The sequence below is a fragment of the Papaver somniferum genome, chromosome 6 (genome assembly GCF_003573695.1).
Source record: "Papaver somniferum cultivar HN1 chromosome 6, ASM357369v1, whole genome shotgun sequence".
NCBI classification, from domain to species: Eukaryota; Viridiplantae; Streptophyta; class Magnoliopsida; order Ranunculales; family Papaveraceae; genus Papaver; species Papaver somniferum.
The window spans coordinates 137,877,952-137,891,539 of NC_039363.1; positions in this window are offsets into that span (position 1 = coordinate 137,877,952).

A 13,588-nucleotide genomic window follows, 5' to 3' on the forward strand; every position below is an offset into this window, starting at 1 on the left:
TCAGAATGGTGCATGTAGCAACAATCCCAAACATTCTATAAATTTTATTAATCTCTCGCCTGCATTATTCATTAATGTATGGATTATTGAGTATTTTTCCTATGCTATGTTCCCCGGTTGAACTCTTAATATTGGTATGACATGACAATTAGTGTTCACTCGCAGCTGAGTAGCATGAATTTCCCGAAGTATCAAGATTAAGGTCTGCATGAAAGTACTCAGTCAGAAGACGCGCTAACTGCTATCTGAGAATAAAATTAAGGAATTTTGTGTCAACACACAGAATTTATCAAATTTGATCAATTTTGTGATAGCTCAGAAGATTCAAATTTTGACCTAATTAATTTGCAAAAATTAGGCTTTTTGCGCCCAGCGTAATATCTCGAACCCTATTGGTCGAGACCAAACCTAGGTAAGCTAGGAAATTAATCTGCCATGGACTAGTAGGAGCAAAATCCTACCAAAAGTAGAAACCAAGAAGTAAAAGAGAAGTTGTGGCAAATAGAAGCAACAAAAAAGGAGGCACGGCCATGCCACTTGGCCGGGCAGTTCGCCCTAGCAGGCACTGCCCGTGGATGGCCGTCCACGCCCCATAAAATTGCTTGCTGGCCCTTCTTTCCCATCGGGCAATCATATCGCTTTAAATGCACCCCAAGCACTTTTTAAATAAAGTTGGAAGTTGGTTGGTCGACGCGCCTAATTTCTTACGGAATCTAATTTAGGCTGCCCATGTTAGTCTTAAAACGATCACGGCCCTACGTTTTAGCCAGTCGATTGATCAAGTCTAGCCACTTCTTGACACTGACAGACAAGCACCATCATGCACACCGGAGGGCCCATTAATGCGTAGGCCAATCGGAATCCTTCCCACTCGCAAGAGGAGCCATCAAACGATTACCCAAACTGGGTTGGCCGCGTGAGTTATAAAACCTTAATTTATGTTAGCAGCAGCATATTGCTGCCGCAAAACTATCTTGGTCGTCCAACTTCGCCAGCCGAATTGACCGGCCTAGATTTAATCTCAATCAACGGGAAAGGTGCAGATTAGTTCACCAATGGCCCGGTTATTATGTTGACCGCGCGAACAGCTCCCAGCATGCGCTAACACCAAAAAACGTTATCCCAAAGTAGGTTAGCCACACGGCTTTTAAAACCTAATTAAATCAACGACAGCCATTAACTACCGCGAATCATCTCGGCCGCCCAACTTTACAAGACGAATCGGCCTGCCTAACTCCTATTTTAGGAAGCCAACAAGATGTGGCCATGATCAACAGCCACCCCCCTTCCATAAGTTGCAATCATCCAAGCCGCGACCTGTCCATATAGCTTCTAAACGATCGCCCAAAGATAACTGGTTGCGCTTCTTATAGGAGTCTTAAATAAATTAGCGACAACCAATAACTGCCACAAATTATCTCAGCCATCCAATTTGGATAGTGATAGGCATAGAAAGAGATCCTAAACTATGTTCAAATGATACTTGCAAGTGCACAAGGCCAAGAGCAGCTAGTGTGCAAGTAAAGGGAAGTCCACAGGGACTTGGAGGATGCAAAATATGTTATTTCTTTGTTCTCTACTAAAGTATGACTCTAAATAGTGACAGAAGAGTGTTTTGGGTTGAAACATCAATAAAGATGGTTGAACTGAGGGTATAAAGACTTGATAAAAGGGAACTAGAGTTTTTGAATTCACCACTTAACCTATACTAGAATGTTTAGCTATTACAACTATTCTAGCTCCTTAGATGAACAATTTAACATCAACTAATATATTAAGTCATAGCATTAATTGTCTGCTTAAAGAACAACTAATCAAAGATCAATAACATTCAATTGAATACAAGTGAAGTACAACATAGAATGATTCTAACTACCTAGTATGCTTGACATTCAAGGTGAAAGTAATATGTTGAACACTAGGTTAAATCTGTCCTAGAAAGTAAAGCATAGCATGAACAAAAGCAATTAACATAAACATCCTAGAATTAAGGTTAAGGGTTTCATCTAAACCCTAGCTATGAAGCTTAGAACATGAACGCAGCTCCTAGCATGTTACTAGCAGTTGTGAACAACATGGAGAATTCTCCAAAAACAGGACAAGAAAAAAAGATGAAATTTTTACTGAGAACTCAAGTATTTGGTACTTGACTCGTCCCAGCCCCCTTCAATACAAACACCCAAAGCATCTATTAATAGTTTACATGAGTTTCCCCCAAAAATCCCCAAAACACAAAATTTAGGGTTTCATAAAAATTGAAATTAATTCATACCTAATTTCTGAAAACACTTGAGAGCTTCGACCCATGCCTCTATTTCTTCTCCTGATGCTACACATGCCTCCAATTTGTCTAGCTCATCAACAAATTTCACCAACTTCACTCCTAGGGTTCAGTGGCGTGAAAATAGGCGAAATTAGTCGTTGAGAAAGATATAGAACGTGATATGGGTGATGGGTTTTGGTTGTTGGAATCCATGATGGCATTTGGTGGGAGTTATGGTGGTGGCAGCGACGAAGTTGGTGGCGGACATGGGTGTAGCAGTGGAGAGGGGAAAAGGTGGAAGAAGAACTCGATTAGGTTTGGCTAGGGGTTGTTTGTTTGGGGGTATAGGTATTAGGTGCTTAGGTGTTAGATGGGACATCAAGTTTTGATGATTGGTGAGGGGAATCCATAGGATGAAAAGGTGATGGAGTGATCCAACGAAACGATAGAAATGGGTGTGGAGCGACCGTTGGATGTGAGATACATCAAAACTGACGGTCCAAGATGGAGTTAGGTGCTATGATGTTAGACAGGAACATCAAAGCTCGATGCACTCTGATGAAGCGACCGTTGGATGATGGAGTGGATCCAATCTGACGGCTGAAGGGAAAAACGGGTTTGGGCTTAGACAATCTTGAGCCCACTTCTTCTTTGAGTCTTCCATACCACATTCTGCACTTCTTTTCCGCTAGAGTTTCTGACGGCTTTTTCCCGTGTCTTTGCTCTTTTGGCTCCGCAACTCATCTAGCCTTTATTTGGTACCTAAAAATGCAAAATTAAGCAATATTAAGTATTTATCCTTGAGGAGAGTAAAATACAGAATTCATTGTAAAAGGCTAATTAATGGTATGCAAAATGGGATAAGTGCCAATAAAATGATAAGAAATAATGCAATATTTGGCACCTATCAAATACCCCTAAACCTGAATTTTACTTTTCCTCAAGTAAAACAGAAACTAAGGAAATCCTAACTATACCACTGTCGCTGGTTTCTCGATTGCATTTAGCGAATGCAATAAGCCTTTTGAACCACTAAGTGTCCCTAGTGGACGAGTGAAGTCTCGTGAGGGTTTGCTTAAAACATACCCACAAAGTTCTAGGCCAAAATATAAGCTCAGATTCCATCAAACGTGACATGTGCAAAACGGTTTAAGCTCACAATAAAATGGAGATGTCAATCTAGCTATCAAAGGCACAATCCTAGCACTGATAACAACTAAAGACATGTGATAAAAGTGTAAAGTGTATCTACACATGTGTAAAGAAAGATCGGAAGTTATGACTACTAATCACCAAGAGATAGTTTTTAGGCTAAGAACCGAGGTCGAAATCAAGCTAGTTGTCCGGCTTTACAAGAATTGTGAATGTGTTGGAGGTATTTCACAATTACTTGCGTTATACATCAATGGCATACATCCTTCCTTGCTTGATACACTAAAACAAAAAATGACTCTTTACATGACTCTTATTTACATTGACTACTCTCTTTTATTTTTGGACAAGAGAGAACTATTTTCTTTACATGACACATATGGAATTGATAAATACTTGATTTTTTTTTTAAGATGATTTTTTTTTGTATTGATATTTACAACATAATAACTCTTTTGATACATAGACAACAAGAAATAAAAATTACATGACTCTAGCAAGAGGTAGCCCTTTTTGATGCACCCAGTTAAATTCAATGGTTGTTTTTCTTAATGTAACCTCCACCTTTTATCCCAACCAACCAAAGAACAAGCTAGTCAAGTCTCGTTCAGTATTCTAAAGTGATTGGCAACTAAAACTTCCGATAGAACACCTAAAGGTTTAGGCTATACATGTATTGGTATATCGTGCGTGTGCAAGTTTCTTATCACGATGTAAATTGTGCTAGAATCAGGGTGCCTACATATCTAGACTAAGAATCCTTATGTTTACATACATGCACAAGAGTCAACATTTCAAGGTAAATGAGCTTCATTTTTATGTTTTTTATCATTTTTTATCATTTTTTTAATTTTGATTTTTCATTTTTTTTCCAAAAAGAAAGAGTTTTATTTTCAATTATAGCATGTTATAAGGGTATATACTGATCATCACCCCTAAACCTAAATTAAACAGTGTCCTCAATGTTTAAAAAGTGCAAAAAAAAGAACTGTACAGAAAAGGGAAAATAAAATGGAATGTTCAACCTGGTTTATGTACAAGGGTGGACCAATCAGGCCACATAGACGGGATCCTCCAGATCGGTTGTCTCACTGTCAGGTGGAATTGGTTCAAGGAACGATTTCAATCTTTGCCCGTTCACTTTGAAAATGTTCTTGTTGGAGACATCTTCAAGTTCCACAGCTCCATGAGGGAATACCGTGCGTACTAGGAATGGGCCGGTCCATCTGGACCGCAATTTTCCTGGAAAAAGATACAACCGAGAGTCGTATAACAAAACTTTCTGACCCGGTGTGAATGACTTGCGCAGAATATGCTTATCATGAAACAACTTCATCTTTTGCTTATACATCCTGGCACTGTCATAAGCATCATTCCTCAATTCTTCTAACTCATTGAGTTGAAGGTTTCCGTTGACACCTAACTTGTCGAGAGAAAAGTTTAAGTTCTTGATAGCCCAGTAAGCTCGATGTTCTAATTCCACAGTAGATGACATGGATTTCCATACACCAGACGATAAGGGGACATGCCAATTGGTGTCTTATAAGCTGTTCTATAGGCCCCCAAAGCATCATTCAGTCTTAATGACCAATCTTTTCTCGAACGGGTTGCCGTCTTCTCCAGAATGTGCTTAATCTCCCTATTAGAAACTCTACTTGTCCACTCGTCTGAGGATGGTACGGAGTTGCAACCTGTGAGTTATGCATACTTGCGTACTAAAGACTCAAAGTACTTGTTACAGAAAGTGAACCACCGTCACTGATTATAGCTCTAGGGGTCCAAAACGTGAATATGTTCTCCTTCAGAAATGAGAGTACCACCTTGTGGTCATTTTTCTTGGTTGCAACAGCTTCAACCCATTTAGAAACGTAATCAATAGCAACTAGGATGTATAATTTGCCTTCAGAAGTAGGAAATGGACCCATGAAGTCAATCCCCCACACATCAAATAGCTCAACGATCAAAATCGGATTCAACGGCATCATGTTTCTCCTCGAAATACTTCCTAGCTTTTGACAGCGCTCACAAGCAATACAATACTCATGGCAGTCTCTAAACAGCGATGGCCAGTAAAACCTACACTGCAAGATCTTTGCAGCAGTTTTCTTGGCACTGAAATTCCCTCCACATGCTTGGTCATGACAGAACGATATCACTTATTTCTGTTCAATGTTGGGGACACATATCCTAATGATTTGGTCTCGGCAGTACTTAAACAAATATGGGTCGTCCCAAAGGAAATGTTTAACTTCAGACAAGAACTTGGAGCGGTCTTGTCTCGACCAATGTGAGGGCATTCTTCTGTAACAAGGTAGTTAACAATGTCGGCAAACCAAGGAAGGTTTGACACAAACATCAATTGTTCATCAGGGAATGATTCTCTAATCAGCACAGATTCATCAATAGACTCACTAGTTAATCGGGACAAGTGATCAGCAACCACATTCTCACAACCTTTCTTATCACGGATTTAGATGTCGAATTCCTGTAATAAGAGTATCCATCGAATAAGGCGAGCTTTAGCATCCTTCTTAGAAAGAAGGAATCTCAAAGCCGCATGGTCAATGTATATGATGATCTTAGATCCTATCAAATAAAATCTAAACTTGTCTAATGCAAATACCACGGCAAGTAACTCCTTCCCGGTAGTCGAATAATTGAGTTGAGCGTCATTAAGAGTTTTACTAGCATAGTATATCACATATGGTAGTCTATCAACACGCTGTCCTAAAACAGCGCCAATGGCATAATCAGAGGCATCACACATGAGTTCGAATGGTAGTTTCCAGTTGGGTGGTTGGACAATAGGAGCTGAGGTAAGGAGATTCTTGAGTTCTTACCACGCCTTCACACAAGCAACATCGAAGTTAAAGACAACATCTTTTGCAAGTAGATTACACAGAGGTCTTGAGATTTGGCTAAAGTTTTTGATGAATCGCCGGTAAAAACCAGCGTGACCTAGAAATGATCGAATCCCCTTCACAGAGTGGGGTTGTGGTAAATGTTGAATGAGGTCGACTTTAGCTTTATCTACTTCAATTCCTTTTTCTGAGATGATGTGTCCTAGAACTATGCCGGAGTTCACCATAAAATGACATTTTTCCCAATTTAAAATCAGACTCCTTTGTTTACATCTAGACAGCACAAGGACAAGATGGTCCAAACATTCGTCAAAAAAGGAACCAAACACAGATAAATCATCCATAAAAATCTCGAGAAAACTATCTATCATGTCTGAAAAATGCTCATCATGCAACGCTGAAAAGTAGCAGGTGCGTTACACAGTCCGAAGGGCATACGTCTAAAGGCAAGTGTCCCAAATGGACACATGAATGTAGTTTTTTCCTGATCTTATGGTGCAATGTGAATTTGGTTATAACCGGAAAAGCCATCTAGAAAATAGTAGTGACTGTGTCCAGACACACGTTCTAGCATTTGGTCTATGAAGGGAAGGGGGAAGTGATATTTTCTTGTTACTGTGTTCAACTTCCTGTAGTCGATACATACTCGCCATCCTGTGGTTGTACGTGAAGGGACTAACTCATTCTTTGTGTTCTGAACTACAGTAATTCCTGACTTCTTAGGCACAACTTGAATGGGACTCACCCATTTACTATCTAAAATCGGATATATGATACCCGCATCAAGTAGTTTCAAGATCTCACTCTTAACAACATCTCTCATGTTAGGATTAAGTCTCCTTTGCATTTCCCTAGATGGTTTGGCATTCTCTTCAAGATTAATGTGGTGCATGCAAATGGTGGGACTTATTCCTTTGAGATCTGAGATGGTCCATCCTAAGGCTTCTTTCTGCTCCTTAAGTACTGCTAAAAGCTTGTTTTCCTGTTCTATGTTTAATCGTGAAGAAATGATAACAGTTAAGGTATCATAAGGACCTAGAAATGCATACTTCAAAGTATCAGGTAATGGTTTCAATTCCTGTTTGGACTTAGGAGACTCATCCGAAGATATAACAGACTTCTCAGAAAGTGGGAGTTGTTCCACTTTAGTCTGCCATTCAGTTATGTCCATATGAGGTACAGATTCGAGCAAAGATTGGAATTCACCAATGTATTCATCATCATACAATTCCAAGTTAACTTCTTCCAGACATGCTTGCAAGGGATCTATTGATAAAATGCTAGTCAGTGAATCTTGTATCAAACTCTCCATCATATTAATCTCATGTACATCTTCATCATCAAGACTCACATGCTGTTAACTAACATTAAATGCATTCAATTCTACAGTCATGTTTCCAAAAGACAGTTTCAACACTCCATTACGGCAATTGATGATCGCATTGGACGTTGCCAAGAAAGGACGTCCTAAAATGACAGGAATGTGACAGTATGGGTTTTGTACAGGTTGAGTGTCTAAGACAATGAAGTCTACAGGAAAGTAGAATTTTTCAACCTTAATCAAAACATCTTCTACCACCCCACGAGGAACTTTGACGGATCGGTCTGCCAATTGGAGAGTTATGGGTGTTGGTTTCAACTCTCCAAGACCTAACTGCTCATAAACAGAATATGGTAGAAGGTTCACACTTGCACCTAGATCTAATAAAGCTCTATTGACCGTTTGTTTTCCTATAGTGCAAGAAATTGTTGGACAACCTGGGTCCTTAAACTTGGGTGGAGTTTTGTTCAGAATGATGGAATTCACCTGTTCAGCTAAGAAAGCACGTTTGTGCACATTAAGCTTGCGCTTTTGAGTACACAAGTCTTTGAGGAATTTTGCATATGCAGGGATTTGCTTAATTTCCTAAAGAAAAGGAATGTTGATGTTGACTCTTTTGAACATTTCTAACATCTCATTGTAGTGGGTTCTTTTCTGTTGATGAACTAACCTCTGAGGATATGGAGCAACAGGAGCATTAGGAGGTAAAGGGACATTCACAGCAGTGGGATTGTCGGCTTCACTAATGTGCTCGGACTCTTTTTCTAAACTAGAGGTTTCCTTTGGTGGTGTAGGCAGTGCTAAGTTTGGCTCAGATTCATTTGTTTGTGGCATGCCTATATTGTTCTCAACAATCTTACCACTTCGGAGAGTGGTGATGGAATGGACTTGATCGGGTGAGGTTTCATCACAAGATGATGTGCCTGCTTGAAATATTCTCTTTGGATTTTGTTGGGGTTGTCTAGGAAGTTTACCCTTTTCTCTTATGTTCAGTGTATCGCAAATTTGACCTATCTGTAGTTCCAGAGCTGAGACTCGTTGATCAATCGCTTTCTCATTTTTCAGCAGATGTTGGGTCAACTGATTGATACTCTCTTCAATGCTAGACAATTTCTTTTCAGCAGTGTATTGAGGGTACGACTGCTGCTGAGGATTTCTAGGGTATTGATAGCCTTGATTGTTTTGATAGCATTGATTGGGTTGAGATGGTCCTCCTTGAGCAGGGCCTTTGGACCATGAAAAATTTGGGTGGTTTCTCCATCCTGGATTGTAGGTCTGAGAATAGGGGTTATGCTCTTGTTTTTGAAACATAGCGTGTGCTTGCTCAAGCCTAGATTCCTGGAGTGCAAGCAAATCTGGGCAGTTACTGAGTTGATGGTCGGGATCATGACAAGCAGCACATACGGACATTTCGACATGTTCACGGAGAGTAGTGTTAGAAGGTTTGATATTTTTCTGCATCTCTAACTCTTCTATTCTCCTAACTAATTATGCGATTTTTGCACTTCCCTCAAAATATGACTCAATCCTATGAACCTTAGCTACAAGTGTAGTCTTCCTGGGTTCACGAATGGATTCCCACTGTTGAGTCTTCTCAGCTACTTCAATTAAGAAGTCCCAAGACGCATCAGCAGTTTTGTTTACAAATAGCCCATTGCACATTGACTCTACAGTTGTTCGGGTGGACACATCTAGAGCCTCATACAAAATTTGCACAAGTCTCCATTTTTCAAAACCATGGTGGGGACATTGGAACAATAATTCATTGAATCTCTCCAGGTATCTAGCTAAGGTTTCACCCTCCAATTGCACAAATCTATTCAGACTTTGACGAATTGTCGCAGTCTTGTGATTTGGGAAGAATTTTTTGAAAAAATCCTTTGTGAGGTCGTCCCATGTCATGATGGATTGTGGCTGTAAAGCATACATCCAGGCCTTGGCTTTTTCCTTCAAAGAGAAAGGAAATAGCCTTAACTTTAGGGTCTCGTCGGACATTTGAGTGAAACGTATAGTTCCACATATCTCCTTATATTCTCTCACGTGATGGTAAGGGTTTTCATTGTCGACTCCTCTAAACACAGGAAGCATTTGTATTGTGCTTGATTTTTTAGCTCATAATGACCATTAGCTTCTGGCAAAACAATACAGGAGGGCTGGCTTTCCTTTGTGCGGTACATGTAATCCTTGAGAGTACGAGGTTCTCCCATTGTCTCAGGTTGGTCCGGTGTGTTTTCCTCAGAAGTTGTGGGTATGTCAATTGGGTCTACTGGATTGACTCTAATTAGTCTATTTTATTGGTCTCTAAAGGTTACAATCATATCCCAAATTAATCATGAAATAACAAGCCTACAGATAATGGAGAAAACAAAGCCCACAAATTGGTTTTAAAAGGGTTTTTAGAAAGTTTGGTTTTGTTGGGTTTCAAAATTTGGTTTTGAATTGAGAGCAAAATTTTGGTTTTAATGAAAAGGAGAGGAGCCCAAAATTTGGGCTCAAAAATTTGAAGCCTAACATGAGTTTTTTTTTTTTTTTTTTTTAACTAGGAGTCCACAGTCTAAATTAAATTACAAGCCCACAGAAAAAAATAAAAATAAAAATTATTACAAGCCCAAATATAAACACTTAATTACAAACCCAATAAATTTTAATGAGGCCCAGTTGGGCTTAGCTAAAAGGTTAGGCTTACCTTTTTGGAGGAAACCCAGTTGGGCTTTGATGGTTCTCAGCAGCAGCTCAATAGCACAAGCCATTCAGCAACAGGCCCAGCATCTCACAAGACCACAGCTCAACAGGCTTGCACAGCCCAGCAGAGGACTTCTAGGCCAGTAGCTTCTCAACACTACTAGCAGCATCTCAATAAGGCAGGGCCTAGCAACATCAGCAAGGAGAAGCTGCACCAGGAGCAGAACCAGGGCAATGCAGCAGCAGCAAGGGCTGCAGGTCAGTGCAACTGCAAGAAAGCAAGAGTGAAAATACAAGATAGGAGATGCACATCTAAGATGGATGCAAGATGAGGTTGCAAGATGTAACAGCAAGTAAGAGGAAATGCAATTCTTTATGCAAGTTAAGAAGGAAGAGTATGCTACTAGAATGCTAACAACAAAAACTGAGCTAAAGATGCAAATGTATAATATTAGAACAGCAAGATGTAAACATGTACAGGAAGCAAGAACAAGACAGCAAGAACAACATGTAAGATGCAAGAATGAAGCTAAGATGGATGAGAATGCAAGAAAAAAAAAAACAAAGAAAGAATACAGCACCGCTACCGAGTCCCCGGCAGCGGCGCCAAGAACTTGATAGGTATAGAAAGAGATCCTAAACTATGTTCAAATGATACTTGCAAGTGCACAAGGAAAAGAGCAGCTAGTGTGCAAGTAAGGGGAAGTCCACAGGGACTTGGAGGATGCAAAATATGTTATTTCTTTGTTCTCTACTAAAGTATGACTCTAAACAGTGACAGAAGAGTGTTTTGGGTTGAAACAACAATAAAGATGGTTGAACTGAGGGTATAAAGACTTGATAAAAGGGAACTAGGGTTTTTGAATTCACCACTTAACCTATACTAGAATGTTTAGCTATTGCAACTATTCTAGCTCCTTAGATGAACAATTTAACATCAACTAATATATTAAGTCATAGCATTAATTGTTTGCTTAAAGAACAACTAATCAAAGATCAATAACATTCAATTGAATACAAGTGAAGTACAACATAGAATGATTCTAACTACCTAGGATGCTTGACATTCAAGGTGAAAGTAATATGTTGAACACTAGGTTAAATCTGTCCTAGACAGTAAAGCATAGCAGGAACAAAAGCAATTAACATAAACAGCCTAGAATTAAGGTTACGGGTTTCATCTAAACCCTAGCTATGAAGCTTAGAACATGAACACGGCTCCTAGCATGTTTCTAGCAGTTGTGAACAACATGGAGAATTCTCCAAAAACAGGACAAGAAAATAAGATGAAATTTTTACTGAGAACTCAAGTATTTGGTACTTGACTCGTCCCAGCCCCCTTCAATACAAACACCCAAAGCATCTATTTATAGTTTACATGAGTTTCCCCCAAAAATCCCCAAAACAGTGAATTTAGGGTTTCATAAAAATTGAAATTAATTCATACCTAATCTCTGAAAACACTTGAGAGCTTTGACCCATGCCTCTATTTCTTCTCCTGATGCTACCCATGCCTCCAATTTGTCTAGATCATCAACCAATTTCACCAACTTCACTCCTAGGGTTCAGTGGCGTGAAAATAGGCGAAATTAGTCGTTGAGAAAGATATAAAACGTGATATGGGTGATGGGTTTTGGTTGTTGGAAGCCATGATGGCTTTTGGTTGGAGTTATTGTGGTGGAAGCGACGGAGTTGGTGGCGGACATGGGCGTAGCAGTGGAGAGGGGAAAAAGTGGAAGAAGAACTCGATTAGGTTTGGGTAGGGGTTATTTGTTTGGGGGTATAGGTATTAGGTGCTTAGGTGTTAGACGGGACATCAAGTTTTGATGATTGGTGAGGGGAATCCGTAGGATGAAAAGGTGATGGAGTGATCCAACGGCGCGATAGAAATGAGTGTGGAGCGACCGTTGGATGTGAGATACATCAAAAATGACGGTCCAAGATGGAGTTAGGTGCTATGATGTTAGACAGGAACATCAAAGCTCGATGCACTCTGATGAAGCGACCGTTGGATGATGGAGTGGATCCAATATGACGGCTGAAGGGGAAAACGGGTTTGGGCTTAGACAATCTTGAGCCCACTTCTTCTTTGAGTCTTCCATACCACATTCTGCACTTCTTTTCCGCTAGAGTTTCTGCCGGCTTTTTCTCGTGTCTTTGCTCTTTTGGCTCCGCAACTCATCTAGCCTTTATTTGGTACCTAAAAATGCAAAATTAAGCAATATTAAGTATTTATCCTTGAGGAGAGTAAAATACAGAATTCATTGTAAAAGGCTAATTAATGGTATGCAAAATGGGATAAGTGCCAATAAAATGATAAGAAATAATGCAATATTTGGGCACCTATCAGCTAGCCAATTTAACCGGTCTACATTTAACTTGGACCGACCAATAGGATGTCAAAATGGCTGTTAGCCATCACTCTCGGCCTACCTTTGGCATGCATAAATAGCTCCCAACAGCTTCCTGAAAATGGCCGGTCATGCTCTTTTTAAGACACTAGGTTCCGCGACTAACCAAGACAGGCTCAATACAACGATGCTTCACATGCATCGATTATTTGAGATGCTTGCTTAAAAGCGATGCTTTACATGCATCGAATACATACGATATTTTATGAGTATTGGTTTCACAAACAACTTAGTTATTTAACCTAATAGCATTATATGCTATTCTTTGCGGCAAGTCTCATGACTTGACTCGCCACACATGATTACCCGCCGCCTAGCTTGCGAGTGATTGGTTAGAATAACTAGGTCTTGCACCCAAGACCCACTCGGCAACCTGCTGCATATTTTCCATGAAAATACTCGAGATATCAAACATATCACAAACTGGGGGATGTTCATCAGGGTATTGATCTGGCAGTTTACAGCGTGTGGCGTGCAACACGCCCATTATGAGAAAGTGTCAGGAAAGGCGGATAGTTAATGGCAGCAGAGAAGTAGTGGGTGTAAACCAACCGGTCTTCTCTCACAGCAAGACGTGGTTTTCAAAAATTTTACACGATCCCCACTTCTCCATCACTCAACTACTTCCACTTCCTATGAGATTAGGATGCATTCAACTATGATTTATATAAATAGGTTTTCAACCTATTTCAACCAACAACAGTTTTGGTTAACAAAAACAAGTATCCTGAAAAAATCCAAAAATTGTTAGCTTACATTCCGCAACCCAGTTCCATATTCTGATACAAGTCATAAAATAGTCACACCTTCAGAGTTAACCATTCCGATCTCAAAACCTTCTTCGCTTCCTTCCCTAAGATCAACACTTCTCCTTCATTTTGTGACCGAAGCAAGACTG